The sequence below is a fragment of the Staurois parvus genome, unplaced genomic scaffold (assembly GCF_062004578.1).
Source record: "Staurois parvus isolate SC_StPar_1 unplaced genomic scaffold, SC_StPar_1.0 ptg000019l, whole genome shotgun sequence".
NCBI classification, from domain to species: domain Eukaryota; kingdom Metazoa; phylum Chordata; class Amphibia; order Anura; family Ranidae; genus Staurois; species Staurois parvus.
Window position 1 is genome coordinate 21,819,830 of NW_028317815.1, and position 14,479 is coordinate 21,834,308.

At 39.7% G+C, this 14,479-nt stretch overlaps 1 protein-coding gene across 10 annotated transcripts in view; it reads right to left on the reverse strand.

Annotated features, from left to right (window-relative positions):
• The window catches only part of MAGI2 (membrane associated guanylate kinase, WW and PDZ domain containing 2), a 1,033,722-nt gene that overhangs the window by 212,849 nt on the left and 806,394 nt on the right, over positions 1–14,479 (reverse strand). The window lies entirely within an intron of this gene.

The window sequence follows — 14,479 nt, forward strand, 5'->3', positions numbered from 1 at the left end:
GATTGAGTAACTGAGTAGTTTAAACAATCAAGCAGGGCTAATCAGCATGGACCTACTACAAAATATATAGTGGTTGCCAAAAATTGTCAGCTGGAAGTATGGCTGTTTCCAGAGAGTAATCTTTTTTACTACATTATGATGACATGATGATGCACAATACTGAATGTGGTTTGGTTTTAAAGAATATTTTCCTTTCTGGAAAATGAGATTACATCTGCCGTTTACTTACCTGAGCTATGAAATCAGTTTTCATAGGCCTAAATCAGTTTAATAATAAATAATGTGCTAACATTCAGCCTGTCTGCCTCCACATTGTAACTACAGACAAGGGCTGAGAACGAGGAAGACGTGCTCCACATGCCTCTGATTTACTGCCAGTATCCATAAATGATATTTATGCTGCATTGTACTGATGTAATTACTGGAAGCCACAAGCTTCTAGAAGCAGGCAGCTCCTGCATTCTCCCCATCCCAATGTGCTTTCGATATGCCAATTGTGGAAAGCAGAACAGACATTTACAGGAATCTCTGAGGTTTTCCTAGATTTCAGTCCTAACCTGGGGGACATGTTCTATGCACATTGACTAAATGTATGCAGATCCTGCCTGACCCCAGCAGTTTGTAATCTTTAGAGATGACATGAATGCAGTGCTGCTTAAAAATCATCAAGTAACTTTTAAGAGTTTATAAATAAGTGAAATGAATTTCTGCGCCTACTGTGATATATAAAGTGATTGCTATTGTGAATGCTGCTGCTATCATAAATTGTGTTCCCACAATGAAATAAAATAAAATTAAAAATGATGTAGCGCTGCTTACAAAATATTAAATAAACATCAATCCATCATAGTTGAACAACCAAAGTAAATACAAAGTGCTCATAATAATAAATTAATATAAATATCATCAATTACTACACAAAGTGAACTAATATCAAAGGGCTCCAAAAAAATGTGTGTAAAGTTCATATGATTCCAAATGTAACGTAATCCAACACCATAAAATGAGAATCCGTGGTTAATGTGAATTCCATGTATTAATTGGTGCCATTTCTGAGCTCTCAGAACTCTCACTTCCAACGCATGTAAAACTACGTGTTTAATGAGACATCTCTACAGTTGATCACTGTCTGCTTTAGCCACTAGGGGCTATCCACTCCTCCTCCCATATGGTAGATGTTAAGGTAGCCTAAGGCTCAGTCCACACTAGCTTTGTCAGCAGGCATCAGACAGGTGTTTGGGAAGCGTTTTTAACGCTTCTCAAACACCTATGAAAATTCTGCACTGCACATGGCAGCACGCAGTGCTATTCACACAGAAGAGCTAGCGTCGTGTCACGTCACAGCAAAACTGATGCCTACTGTCGAGTCAGGAGGAGTTGAAGCCTCCCATTCAAGTCTATATCGCTGCTCCTCAAACACCTGGTAGGCGTTTGCGATGCGGTTGAGATGCGGTTGTGAGGCGGTTGCGCAGCGTTAATACCATTTAACTTCATTATAGGCATTTGTGGTGCGGTTTTAATGCTTGGCAAACGCCTATCAACTGCCTCAAAACCGCGCATAGAGCGCTTGGGCTGCGTTTGAGGAGCGTTAAAAACGCTTCCCACATGCCTAACGCCTGTCAAATGCTATAGGGGCGTTTGGCAAGAGTTAGAAGTAAAGTCAAGTGTGAACGAGCCCTTAGGAATCCACTGGTTTACTGAGTAACAGTAGCCTGCACCTCCACCATGAGGATGGCGATGGGATACAGAGTGTCCTCCCCACCAGCCGCAGCCACAATCGCTTTTTCCTACCAGCCAGAGAGTTCAGGGCAGCAGGTGGGGCGCCAAGGCTGTCAGACAGGAGTACAAGTAGGTCATGCCCACTAATGTGTTTCTACAGAAATGCGTCCAGCCCGCAATTTATTTATTTTAACTGTTAAGAGTTTGTTAGAGGACCATCCTGCACACATAATGCATACCAAACAATATGCAATTTGGAGACAATGGTAAACTGTGGTACTAACAGTATGGCAAACCATTGATGAACTGGTTCACAAAAATACTTCTCAAAGCTTGTGAGGAGTTGATTACCTAAAGGCAAATAGGTGGTTTACTTTACAAGGAAATTTCCATTTTGCAAAGTAATGTAATTAAAACTAAAGGGAATATAATTTAACACATTTCTCTAATTTAATGTGGTATTAAATCCGAAACAAAAAATGTAATATATTGAAGCTTACCAATTATTAGATCTGGTGGCTGTATTAGATTTATTTTGTAGGCTTGTCCCCTCTGTTTTCACCTCGTGACCTGGCCAGTAACACGCCTCCTGTATTAGGTGCCCTCACTCTGGATGAATGGGCACAGTGGCACCTTTGGACAGCAGCATTGTCATGCTGGGGGGAGTAGAGTGTTAGATGTACTAGCAGATTTAGATACACTAAAAAATTGAAGCCAAACTCTAGCTAATACTATATAAGCAGTTATAGCAAACCATTTTTGTTTTTCCTTTTGGGATAATGGTTTTGCATAAAATAAAAGCTGATCATTGTAGCTAGTCCTGCTAGCATTAATTGGTTTGCCTCATCTGTAACTTTTATATCTGCTGAAAAGCTTGTTCTTTTGAAAATCAACAGACTTACTGGCCAGATCATCAGATAAAATAGAAGAAATAAAGCCTAAAAATGAAAATGAATGCAGCATCACATCTAAGAAATGGTAAGCTGCAATATTATAAATGTTTGAATTTAATACAACTTTAAAGACAAGGTAATATTTTTCTCTACTGGGCATATTTTTCCCTACTTCTTGTTCTGGTAGCAAATAGGGGAAGTGGATGTCACTTGAAAAACATTGGGGTTGATTTACTAAAGGCAACTAAGCTGTTCACTTTGCAAGCGAAATTTTCCCTTAGCTTAGTGAATCAGGTGATGATCTGCTGACTTCCATCATCCAGAATTAAAAATACAATTTTTTCCTTGCACATGTTTTGGTATTCTTTGCATAGTGAATCTGCAAATCATTAAAGTGTTTGTGAACCCTCAGCTTGTAAAACAACCCATTCAGTTTAAAAAAGAAATGAAAGGAAAAACATTTGTATATAGATATAAAAAACTTTAAAAATACCTTTTTTCTTTTTTTAAAAGTGATCACACTCCCTCTGTTCTTAGCTGCATAAGAGCTAGGGGAGGAGAAACAGCATTAAACTCATCTTCCCAGTGAAAGGCTGTGCAGGGGGAGTATGTCAGGACAAGTCTGATCATTGGAGGTGAGCAGGCCGAGTTCCCAGCACAGCTAGAGAACTGACCGCAGTGTGTTATCTTGCATAGTGTGGTCAGTTTTTAATAGGAAAGCAGAGGGACTGGCAGGAACACCAGGGATTTCACACAAAGTAAGAAATACATGGAAAATAGGATACTTTTTCATACAGTTACATGGTACAGCAGGCATATATCAGGAATATGAAATGATTGCTTAACATATTCTTTAAGCGCTGGGAAAAAAATTCCTTGCACAGTGCAACTTCCCTTGCAAAGTAAACAGCCTATTTGCCTTTAGTAAAGCAACTCCTTTAAGCCAAGAAATTTTATTAGTCCAAAATACAAATGAAATATTTTTGTCCATGCTGTATCAGAAAGAGAACAAAATGAAAAAAGAAAGAAAAAAACCTAAGAAATGAATGGGTCTCACAACATGCTACCTTCTGCAAAGTGAATTATCAACACATTCAATCTCAAAATGTTTTCCACAACTTTGATTGTATTGTAGTGCTGGCATCATTCGTTTGCAAAGTCCTGCCAGTATCAACTCCAGGTCCATGAAGGGTCGGAGATAGGACAGGCACAAGAGCAGTTACTGGTTCTTAGTCTCTATTATCTTCCTAGATAAAATGTGCTGGGAAGGAGTAACCCCACTCAAGGTCTGAATTTTGTAAATTCTAACTTGTGTTTGACTTTTATAGAGCATGTTGTTTTTACGAAGCCTCAGCCAGTTTAAGAGTCAGTTTACATGTAAACTTCTTCTGAACGTTTAAAGAGACTCAGCAAACAACATAAGAAGCGGCACATACTTGCAGCAGTTTCTAAAACAGAGCCAGATCTAGCCTATCTCATCTGGGGGTACACAAAAAAATGTTAGGGGGCATAATGTTATGACTAAGGCCCAGAGTAGGGGTGAAACGTGTCAGCCTTGCTGTGTGATGTATTCCCTTTGTGTCTTGTTGGAATATCAGTAAAATTTGCTGGGCTTTTATCCTTATCTTCACAGTGTTGGATGCTGTCTGTCCTGGCACAGGCAACTACACTATCCTATCATTGAATTTTTTAATCAGGTTGCAGCACCACATCTTTATTATTTTCGGCATAATGTCAACACTGTATGTAAGTCATTGACAATGTGTCACACAGTATGACAGAGATGTAGGAAACCAGTATTCCCTGGTCATTTGGTATGCTTCTGTACCATCATTCACGACCTGGGAAATAAAAGTACGTATTAGGCTATCATTAGGTTGATTAAACAGAACATGTGCCCCCTTATATCAATTGCCTCATCAGAGTATCCCCTTACATCAATAACCCATTAGAGCTTCCCTTTACACCAAATGTCCCCATCAGAGTTTTTCTTTACATCAGATGTCCCCATGAGAGGGCCCCCTTACATCTGTTGTCCTCTTCAGAGTGCCCCCCTACATCAGTGTCCCCCTCAGACTGGCTCATGGATACCTTTGGGAGGGAACCTAAATTTGGGGGGGGGGGGAACGACACAGCCCACCACAAAAATCCCATAGATCTGGGCCTTCTCCAAAACCCTCCTGTCACAATCGATTGCTGGACTGTTCTGGCAAGCAATGCTCAAACACTTCAGGTGCTTGCAGCTATGCTACATTCCTTTTGTCCTATTATTTGGCTGAGAAATAGGAAAATGCAGAGGGCAGGAAGAGGCAGTAAAGCAATAGGAAAGTGCAGAAGCTATGCCTGTCAGAACATCCAGGAACTGGGCCATGGACTGAAGGTTTCAGCTATAGCTGTAGAAATGTGCAGACCTGCTGGGGCATTTTCCATCACGCCACACTATGTGCTCTGCTAGTAAGCCCTTAAGTCTTAAGTTCAATGCTGTACACATGCCACAACCATTCCCTGTATTTTAGCACAGCTTGAAAATTGGCCTGTTACTATTGCCCTCAGCCCATCCCAAGTATCAGGCTCCCTGACCTTCAAAACTTTCATGATATGATATGCACAGAAAGAAGATAGCAGACCTCACATCAAACAGATTACACATCAGTTCTTAGTAATGAGTTCAGAGCATCCAATTAACCATTTGCTGATGCTCAATTTGTGTTCGACTCACTTTTGAACTTATAAGGGAAAACAGTTTACGTCTATCTCTCTATCTATCTATCTATCTATCTATCTATCTATCTATCTATCTACATACACAGTATATATAGTGTATAGTGTTTAAATATTGATTGTTTTAGTTTGGAATATCTGTCATATTTAAAATTGTCATTACAGTCAGTATTTTCCATGTTTTGCCAATAAAAAAAAAATGCAGGGAGTTTGCAACTTGGTCACGCTTTTTCTTGAAAAAAGAAGTGCTTCTGTTAAACCAGCTCTGACACTGTCCTAAAACATATTTCAGTTTCAGCATTCAAGTTTTGATATTAATTTATTTGAACATAACAAGAGAGGAAGAAAAACAACAATAATAATAATAATATTTGTGCAAGCAGTAAGAAAAGCCCTCTTATAAAATCAATGATCCCTTTAACAGTGTAGAACCCTGGCCTGGATAATCCCTAAAACAAATTCTCAGAAAAATGATTAGTTATTTGCTCTATGCACTTTATTAATGAAAGTGTTTGACTTTAATTATTTACAGATCATTAATTGTTATTCATAGCCTAGCCTGCTAATGGCTCTCATATTCAAAACACTATTTTGCAGCATGTCTAAACAGCAATTGCAAAGAATTACACTACTTACTATCAATTTCTCTGATGGGGCAATTCTAAATGTATGCTCTCTCACACACAGTAATTACTCTATTTTTATATTATGTAGAAAAAGGTAATAAAATTCCGTACAGCTGTTAGCCATTGGATGCAGCACGAGTAACGTATTGGCATTGACTTGCAGATTATATCATTTACAAATAATGCATTTCATTTCATGTGTATATTAAAGTAATAACTGCCATTTATTGAAAGGCAGGTACTATGTATTGCTATCTGATGAATACCACAGACAGTCATCAGGAAATTGAGAAGATACACATTTGACATTGTTAGCAAAGTTGTTTAATTAGTATTGATATTCTTTATTATGTGAAATTCTACTACTAGTTAAATCACACACTGAGCTTTAATTTGGTGAGAGGAATTAAAAGCTATTAACAAAGAGGTATAATATGACTGCACCGGAAAACATTGATCTTCTAAGTCATGACAAACTGGGTAACTAGGCACAAGAAGGCCAATGACAAAGATCAGTCTGGAGGGCCCAGGTGAACACTCAAATGTTTATTAAAAGAACACTGTATTACAATTTCCCAGCACACAGGAAAGAAGAAAATTAGATTTTCACTCCATAACAAATTGCACCTTGTAGAGATCTGTAAACCACTCTCAACTAAGGGCATTATCTTCATGTGGAAGGTGAAAGCTTTGTCTCAAGTGGTATCCACCTCATTTTCTTATATGCTATAGATCTCATATGTGTACTTTTTTGTAGCATAATATACTGTACTGCACCAGAGACAATTTGTAGCATCTCATTACAGACTTATTAGAATATCTGGAGACATGGACTCTGGCTAGCAAGAGAAGACATTAATGCAGGAGTGTGTTCTCTAATAGCCTTGTATTAGGTTTTAATTTCATCTTATGGTTTTGCCTTGCAGAGCATTGCACCCAATAATGATCTATATGGCATCACCTGGCATTTGCTTTGTTGAAATGGCTCTAGAGTTCTGTGTTAAGAAAGAATATGGATAGACCAGGGGCGGACTAACCATTTTAAAACTTCGGTGCTGCCAGAGGACCCAGGGTCAGTAGGGGGCTCCATGAGATGCCCCTGGTACCTTTTTCGTAGGCTTTTTTGAGTTTGGGCAAGGACACAGGGGCCCCATGATCCCCTATTGCCTGGGGGCCCCATGAGTTGTCAGTCTCCCCTGGGATAGACCTGTGTGTTTTGTCAGTTGGTCATCCTCTGATGATCTTGTTATCAGTGGGTTGGACCCAGCTTTGTCAAAACAGGGATATTCTGGAAGAGTAATTTTTCCTTCCTTCCTATCTCCCTCCCTCTCAGGGAGAGGAAGTCCTTTGCTTACACTCCCTCCTTGGGGAGAGTGACTGTTGAGAAGGCTGTGTGCTTGTTTTTGAGGCCCCAGGGGTAAAGTCTGGACCTAGAGGGTTTCACCCCTCTGTTTGAGAAGGCAGGCCATATAGGTCTAAGAAGATTTTTTTATAGAGGCATGACTGCGTTACACCCAGACCTCTTATTTTGTGGCTAATGTGCACCATGAGAGGCTTTGTGTGATGCTTTTATATACTGAGACCCACCCAAAGACTGCTAGCCAGGAACGCTGTGTGTTTGAGATATTCCACCTCCTTTGTCCTTCTGTACTACCAAGTAAATCACTGAAATCTACTGCAAGTATGGACCTACTTTCTTCAAGGATGATTGGGATCTATCTTGGAGACTAGGAATGCCCCAAGGGAATATTCTTCTTGTATTCACAAAGACCCCTTTAGGTGGGGTCACTAGGAATCTAAGAGCTTTAGGACACTAAAGGCAAAATTTCCCATTTAGCGTCAGCTCAAGATTCCCTGTTACCCAGGTGCGGCTTCATTGTTGGGATGTATTGGCTGTAAGGTGATGGTCAATCCGGATGGTCATCCAGAAACATGCATACACTTAAAGCCACTGCTCAGATAGAATTAATCATTTTGCATTGGGAGAAATTGCTAAGATTATTTTGGAATCATCTTATGACTGGGGGTGTTCTGAGATCTTTTACCTCTTGTACATTTATGGCATTGTGAAGATTTATTTTGTTTGGGACTGTTATGTAAAGTAGATCAGAGCCTGATGATCCTGGGAACCTGATGATCCTGGGAACCTGATGATCCTGGGAACCTGATGATCTTTGGAAGAGTAAGAAGACCATGGGGGATAAAGACTTGACCTAGTGAAAATCAAAGTGCCACTAGCAGTGCCAGTCCTAGATATTTCACAAGACATGATGCACAAATCTTGGAGTCGGATGAAGAAGCTGCAAGTCATACATCACAGTTGTTCTTCTGTTTGCAAAGATTTGAAGTAGAGTCACCTTAGTATGTGGTCAGGTGAATTTGTGATGGGCTGGAAGTTGTGTACTCCTTGTGCATGTAAGTACTTTGTAGGTAGCTAGCATCTGATCTTCTGAGGACAGCTCTTCATGCTCAAGCTGCTATCTACAGTATATCTATACTACATCCACAGTTCTTAGTGTGTACAGAGAAAAGACTGTGGGGTTGATTTAGTAAAACTAGAGAAAGCTAAATCTGGTTCAACTTGTTCAATTAATCTTTGAGAAAAAAATCTGGAAGCTGATTGGTTTCTATGCAGAGCTGCAACAGATTTTGAACTCTCCGAGTTTATTAACCGCCCCCCCCATGTGTTATTGATGCTACACTTGTTTCCACTTAGTAGGGCTAAAGAAAGAGCAAGGGATGACCTTCCTACATGGTAGAATTTTCTCCTGAAAAAACGCTCAGTTGAAGATTCATCCTTATGTGGATGGAACCCAAGCTGTGTAATGTTAGGTGATTTATCACTGCTAGATAGTCAGCAGTATGGCTGTAGGATTACAGTGGATTAGATATCATTCTATTATTATAGTATGTTTAAGTTCCAATAATGTGGAAAGTTTTATATGGTGTAACGCACTTTGTGCCTTACCCCTTTGTGTGTGTTACCCCCAAGTAAACACAACTCTATTGAATGGCATTTTTTGGGCTTTGGCATTGCGTGCATAATTTTTTGGGCTTTGTATTCCATAAGCATAATAGAGAAAGAGAGACATTTAATTTTATGCTGCTGAAAATTCTTTGTTCAATTAATCAAATAAAAACTCACTTTCTCACAATTCTGCTTCCCATCAATTTAAAAGTAAGCCAATCTATCTTGAACATGCAGCACATGTCCCCACATTCAGTGCCAAGCACATCTAACCTTCTGCACATGCTTTATAAAACATTACCAGACAGCTTATCTTTCCAAACAATATTAAGCAATGGGGTTATCTACATAAATTCTTCTATATACAGTATGTTTGTACGTGTACAGAGATTGTTTCCCTTTTTTTTTATGCCAGAACAATTGTCATCTAAGGTTAGGATGCTAATGAATATCAGTAAATCTTATAGCCATGCAGATTTCCATGTCATGTTTCCCTCCATACTGCATAGGTAAATGTGCACTTTGATATACAGTATATTCTTATTTATTCCATTTTTCCCACATATGACCAATACTCCAATCATAAAATGTCCAAGGTAATAGTTGGCATCTAGAAACTCTTAAAGGGCCGGAAGACATCGTCGTAAAAAAGGTTAAAGTGTTACTAAACCCAAGACCCTGCATTGACTATATCTGGTGTCCCACAGTACACACAACATGGAAGTTCAATTATTGTAGTAATTATAAACTTCTAAATACCTTTTCTCATCAGCAGTACATAGCAGTCTTGTGACTTCGGTCACTGTCCAGTAGAGTACTAGTTAAAATTTGTAAGAGGAGTTTTCATTCTCTCTTTTGAGGCTGTAGGACCCCTCAGCCTCTGTCTTGACAGCACTGATTGGCCCTCTGCTGATCACATGCACTCTCCCAGGTAATACAAAATTCTCTAGCAATACACACCAAACTGTACATGTGCAACATGTCCCCAAGGCTCTGTTTTATCAGCAGATGGATTGAGAACAGTAGAAGAGGGGAGGTTTAGAGAAGAAAGGAGTATAACAGGCATGATTTACTGCATATACAGTCTGATTTTACAGTTGTGGGTTTAGTAGCACTTAATACAGATGTTTGTTTGTTTGTTTTTTTGTTTTTTTAGATCTGTTTGTTTTTAATTGGTTTAAGTTTTGGAAAAATAAGCTCCTATGTGGCAATAAAATAATTCTCATGAGTGCAGTATAAACCTCTCTTGCCATCACGCTTAGGTTTTGTGGTGTAACACTTTAACTACTTCACCTTCGGAAGGTTTTACCCCTTCAGGACCAGAGCATTTTTTACTTTACCTTAATTCTCAATTGTTTGGTCATGCAGCACTGTACCCAAATGAAATTTATGTCATTTTTTTTTCACAAAAATAGAGCTTTCTTTTGGCAGTGTGGGTTTTGTATTGTTTATTATGTAAACAAAACAATACCAAAAATTTGGAATAAAAACCGTCGTTGGTAAAAAAAAAAAAAATCCCAATAAATATATATTAATTGTTTTTTGTGAAAGTTATAAAGCCTACAAATGATGGAATATACACTGGAATTTACACAGCTATGACACTATACTGGTAATGGTGGTGATCAACGACTTACTGTGCTCAGCATAAATGAGTACCACCCCTTTTGAAAAGTAAGATTTTAATCAAGATCTCAATGAACACAAGAACAATTCCAAAATTTTGACAAAACTGAGCTTTATAGAACATTTTTTTAGCTCTTTACATGAAAGTAAGGTTAATGATATAACTTAGAGTACAAAATCTTCAGATTTACTCAAATTAGTTGTTGCAAAAATGAATACACCCCACAACAAAAACTACTACATCTAGAATTTTGCATGGCCTTCATGATTTGTAAGGACAGCACCAAGTCTTCTAGGCATTGGTGACATATTGCAACATGTACCCTTTTCCATTCTTCAGGAACGGCCTCTTTTAGAGCCTGAATGCTGGATGAAGAGTGCTGCTCAACTTGTCTCTTAAGAAGTTACCGTAAGTTGTTCTCTTGGGTTCATATCAGGAGACATAGTTGACCACTGAATCACTTTCACCCTGTTCTTCTTCAGGAATGCAACAGTGGCCTTAGATGTGTGTTCTGAATCACTGTCATGTTAGAAAAGTACATGCGTAGCATCTTCTCTTTCAATATAGAGCAGTACACCTGTGAATTCATGATACCATCAATGAAATGCAGCTCCCCAACACCAGTAGCACCCATGCATTCCCACGGATGGACACTGCCACCACCATGTTTCACTGTAGGCACCAAGCATTTTTTCTTTGTACTCCTCACCTTTGCCACACCTAACAGTTTTGAAGTCATCAGTTCCAAAAACATTTACCTTGGTCTCATCACCCCAGAGTACAGAGTCCCAGTAGTCTTTTTTTTTTTCAACATGGGCCCTGGCAAAGTCTAGGCGGGCTTTTTTGTGCATGGGCTTTAGGAGAGACATCCGTCGTGGACGACACCCATGCATGCCATTCCTCTGCAGTGTATGCCGTATTGTGTCACGGGAAACAATCACCCCAGTTTGACTTTCTACTTCTTTAGCTAACTGCAGTGAACTTGCATGGCGATTTTCTTCAACCCTTCTCATCGGAAGACTCTCCTGTTGAGGTGCTAACTTCTGTTGATGGCCTGGACATCTTTGTGAAATGGTTGCAGTTCCATCTTTGCTAAATTTTTGTATCACTTTTGCTGATAAGTAAAGCTTTGCTGATCTTCTTGTAGCCTTCACCAATTTTCTTGTGTAAAGAAATAATTTTCTTGTGACATTTCTCTTCCATTTGTTAAGTAAAGCCCTTTTATAATCAACTGTCTGCTGGACACCTGTTTAATGAATAATTAGACTCACCTGTAGTTGAATTCTTGTTAATTAGGATCTTGTTGTCTAACATTTTGCTCCTAAGACTTTTATTGGGGTGTATTCATTTTTGCAAAATGGTATTGAATAAGTTTGTTAGGAAAAATACTTTTTTGTGTGTGCAAATTAACACATTATTTTTGCAATCAATGGTCCGCATTAGTGGAAGTATTTTGTAGTATAGTGTCCCATAGAAAATGCTGATTCTGAAAGGAAAAAAAAGGTTTTCTGAAAAAGCTGTTGGGGTGTACTCATTTATGCTGAGCACTGTACAGTGGGCTTGTTATAGTGTGGCGAACAATATGGAACTAACAGACCCTTGTTGGGAGGTACACTAACTGACACTGACATCAATAGTGACACTAATACAGTGATCAGATAAAATACTGTCACTGTACTAGCTACACTGGCTGGGAAAGGGTTAACATCAAAGGGAAATCAAAGGGTTAACTGTGTGCCTAACAAGTGAAATGTGTGTAATATGTGCTGCTTTTCCTAACAGACCTTGCTTTGCAGAGAGAAAAAACAGCCAGATTGTTGATCTGTTTACAGAGCCCTGTGTGTTTGTAAACACAGGACTCTGTGCTGTGATTGTCTACAGCTGATTAGTAGGTCTCAGTCATAAATCATTGGCTGGGACCTGCTGACAAAATTCCCCTGTAGCCAGTAACAGCAGGGGTTAGCAGCGGGCGCACTCATGGGCATCCCTAACCCAGGACAGGCTGCATGACGTGAATATACTATGGGTGGGTGGGAAATAGTTAAATAAAGACTGTGTTTAAGGCTGCCCAGTTAGTTTTTTTTCTTTTTGATTCTGCCATTGGGCTAAATGAAAAAAAGGAAAAAACAGAGTTCTCCATCCACCCACGCTGGGTGCATGGAGGGATCCCTATTCACAGAACTTTGTATGTAGACAGCGGCATCCACCTCTGTCAGTTTACACTGATTGGAGGCTGCAGCTCAAAATTTTCCAACATGTCCTTTGACAAACATTGATTAAAGTGTTGCTAAACCCACAACAGTAAAATCAGTCTGTGTGCAGTAAAGCATGTTTGCTATACTCACAGTGGAGCCTAAGGGGTTAATCCCCCACACTGTGTAAAAAGGCTGTTTGATCCTGTGTTCTCTGATCCTCCCCTTCTTTAACTGTTCCCAGTCCATCTGCCATAGTACAGAACAGCTGTGGCAAGTCTGCACATGCTCTGTTTGTTGTGTAGTGCTAGAAAGGGTGCATGTGATCAGCACAGGGCCAATCAGCACTGTCCAAACAGAGGGTCAGGGGTTATGCAGTCTCATAGGACAGTAAGGGGAGAATGAAAACTCTTCCTACAAGATTAACCAGTGCTTGGCCAGAGATTGATTGAAGTCACAGGAAGTCACAAGACTGCTATATACTGTTGATGAGAAAAGGTATTTAGCAGTTTCTATTTACTAAAATAATTGCATTTCCATATGCTGTGTACTGTGGAAGACCGGATATAGTGAATGCAGGGTCCTGGGTTTAGTAACAATTTAACCTTTTTTACGCCAACGTCTCCAGGCCCTTTAAGAGCTTCTAGATGCCAGGAGGCGGGCATTCTGGCCATGGGACCCCTGTGATTGATTGTCACAGGGGTCACATGATCAGAAAGCTCCTGATGGCAAGTATGCATTGGGAGCTTACCAATCACTGCCGACTACCGTGCTGGTAGTGTGCAGGGAGTACGCCCTCAGCATGGTAAGTGGTTTATACAGGGCCACACATATGCAGCCGCTTGGCATTAAGGCCCACCCACCGCATATATGAGTACGGCCAGCACCAAGGAGTTAAACAGGGTTGGGTTTGATGTTCGAGTCAAACAAAAGTTCGACTCGAACATCGGCCATTCTTGTGTTCAGTTAAAGACTGTCTTCTGTCATTTTTTACACCACGCTTTTTTTTGTGAATGAGTAGCAGTAAAATATACCCTAGACCATTCATACTCTGAACGGTCTAGGGTTGTCAGTGGTGTACCTCAAGGTTCAGTGTAGGGACACTTACTTTTTAATATATTTATAAATTATATAGAGTCTTTGCAGATGACACCAAGCTGTGCAGTGGAATAACGTCCTTACAGAATGTCTCCAACTTACAAGCCGACCTCAATGCACCGTTTAATTGGACAACTATGTGGCAAATGAAGTTTAATGTTGATAAATGTAAGGTTATGCACTTGGGGGCTAAGAATATGCATGCATCATACATATTAGTGGGAGTACAACTGGGGAAATCAATGGTGGAGAAGGATGTAAGAGATCTGGTAGATCACAAGCTTAATAATGGCATGCAATGCCAAGCTGCGGTTTCTAAGGTACAGACTCCAGAGAGAGAGACATCATATTACCCCTGTACAAATCATTAGTAAGACCTCATCTGGAATATGCAGTTCAGTTTTGGGCACCAATTCACAAAAAGAACATTGGGGAACTGGAGAAAGTACAGAGAAGGGCAATCAAACTGATAAGAGGCATGGAGGAGCTCAGCTATGAGGAAAGATTAGAGGAACTGAATTTATTCTCTCTTGAGAAGAGGAGATTAAGGGGGGATATGATCAACATGTATAAATACATCAGTGGTTCATATAGTGAACTCGTTGTACAGCTATTCACCCTGAGGTCATCACAAA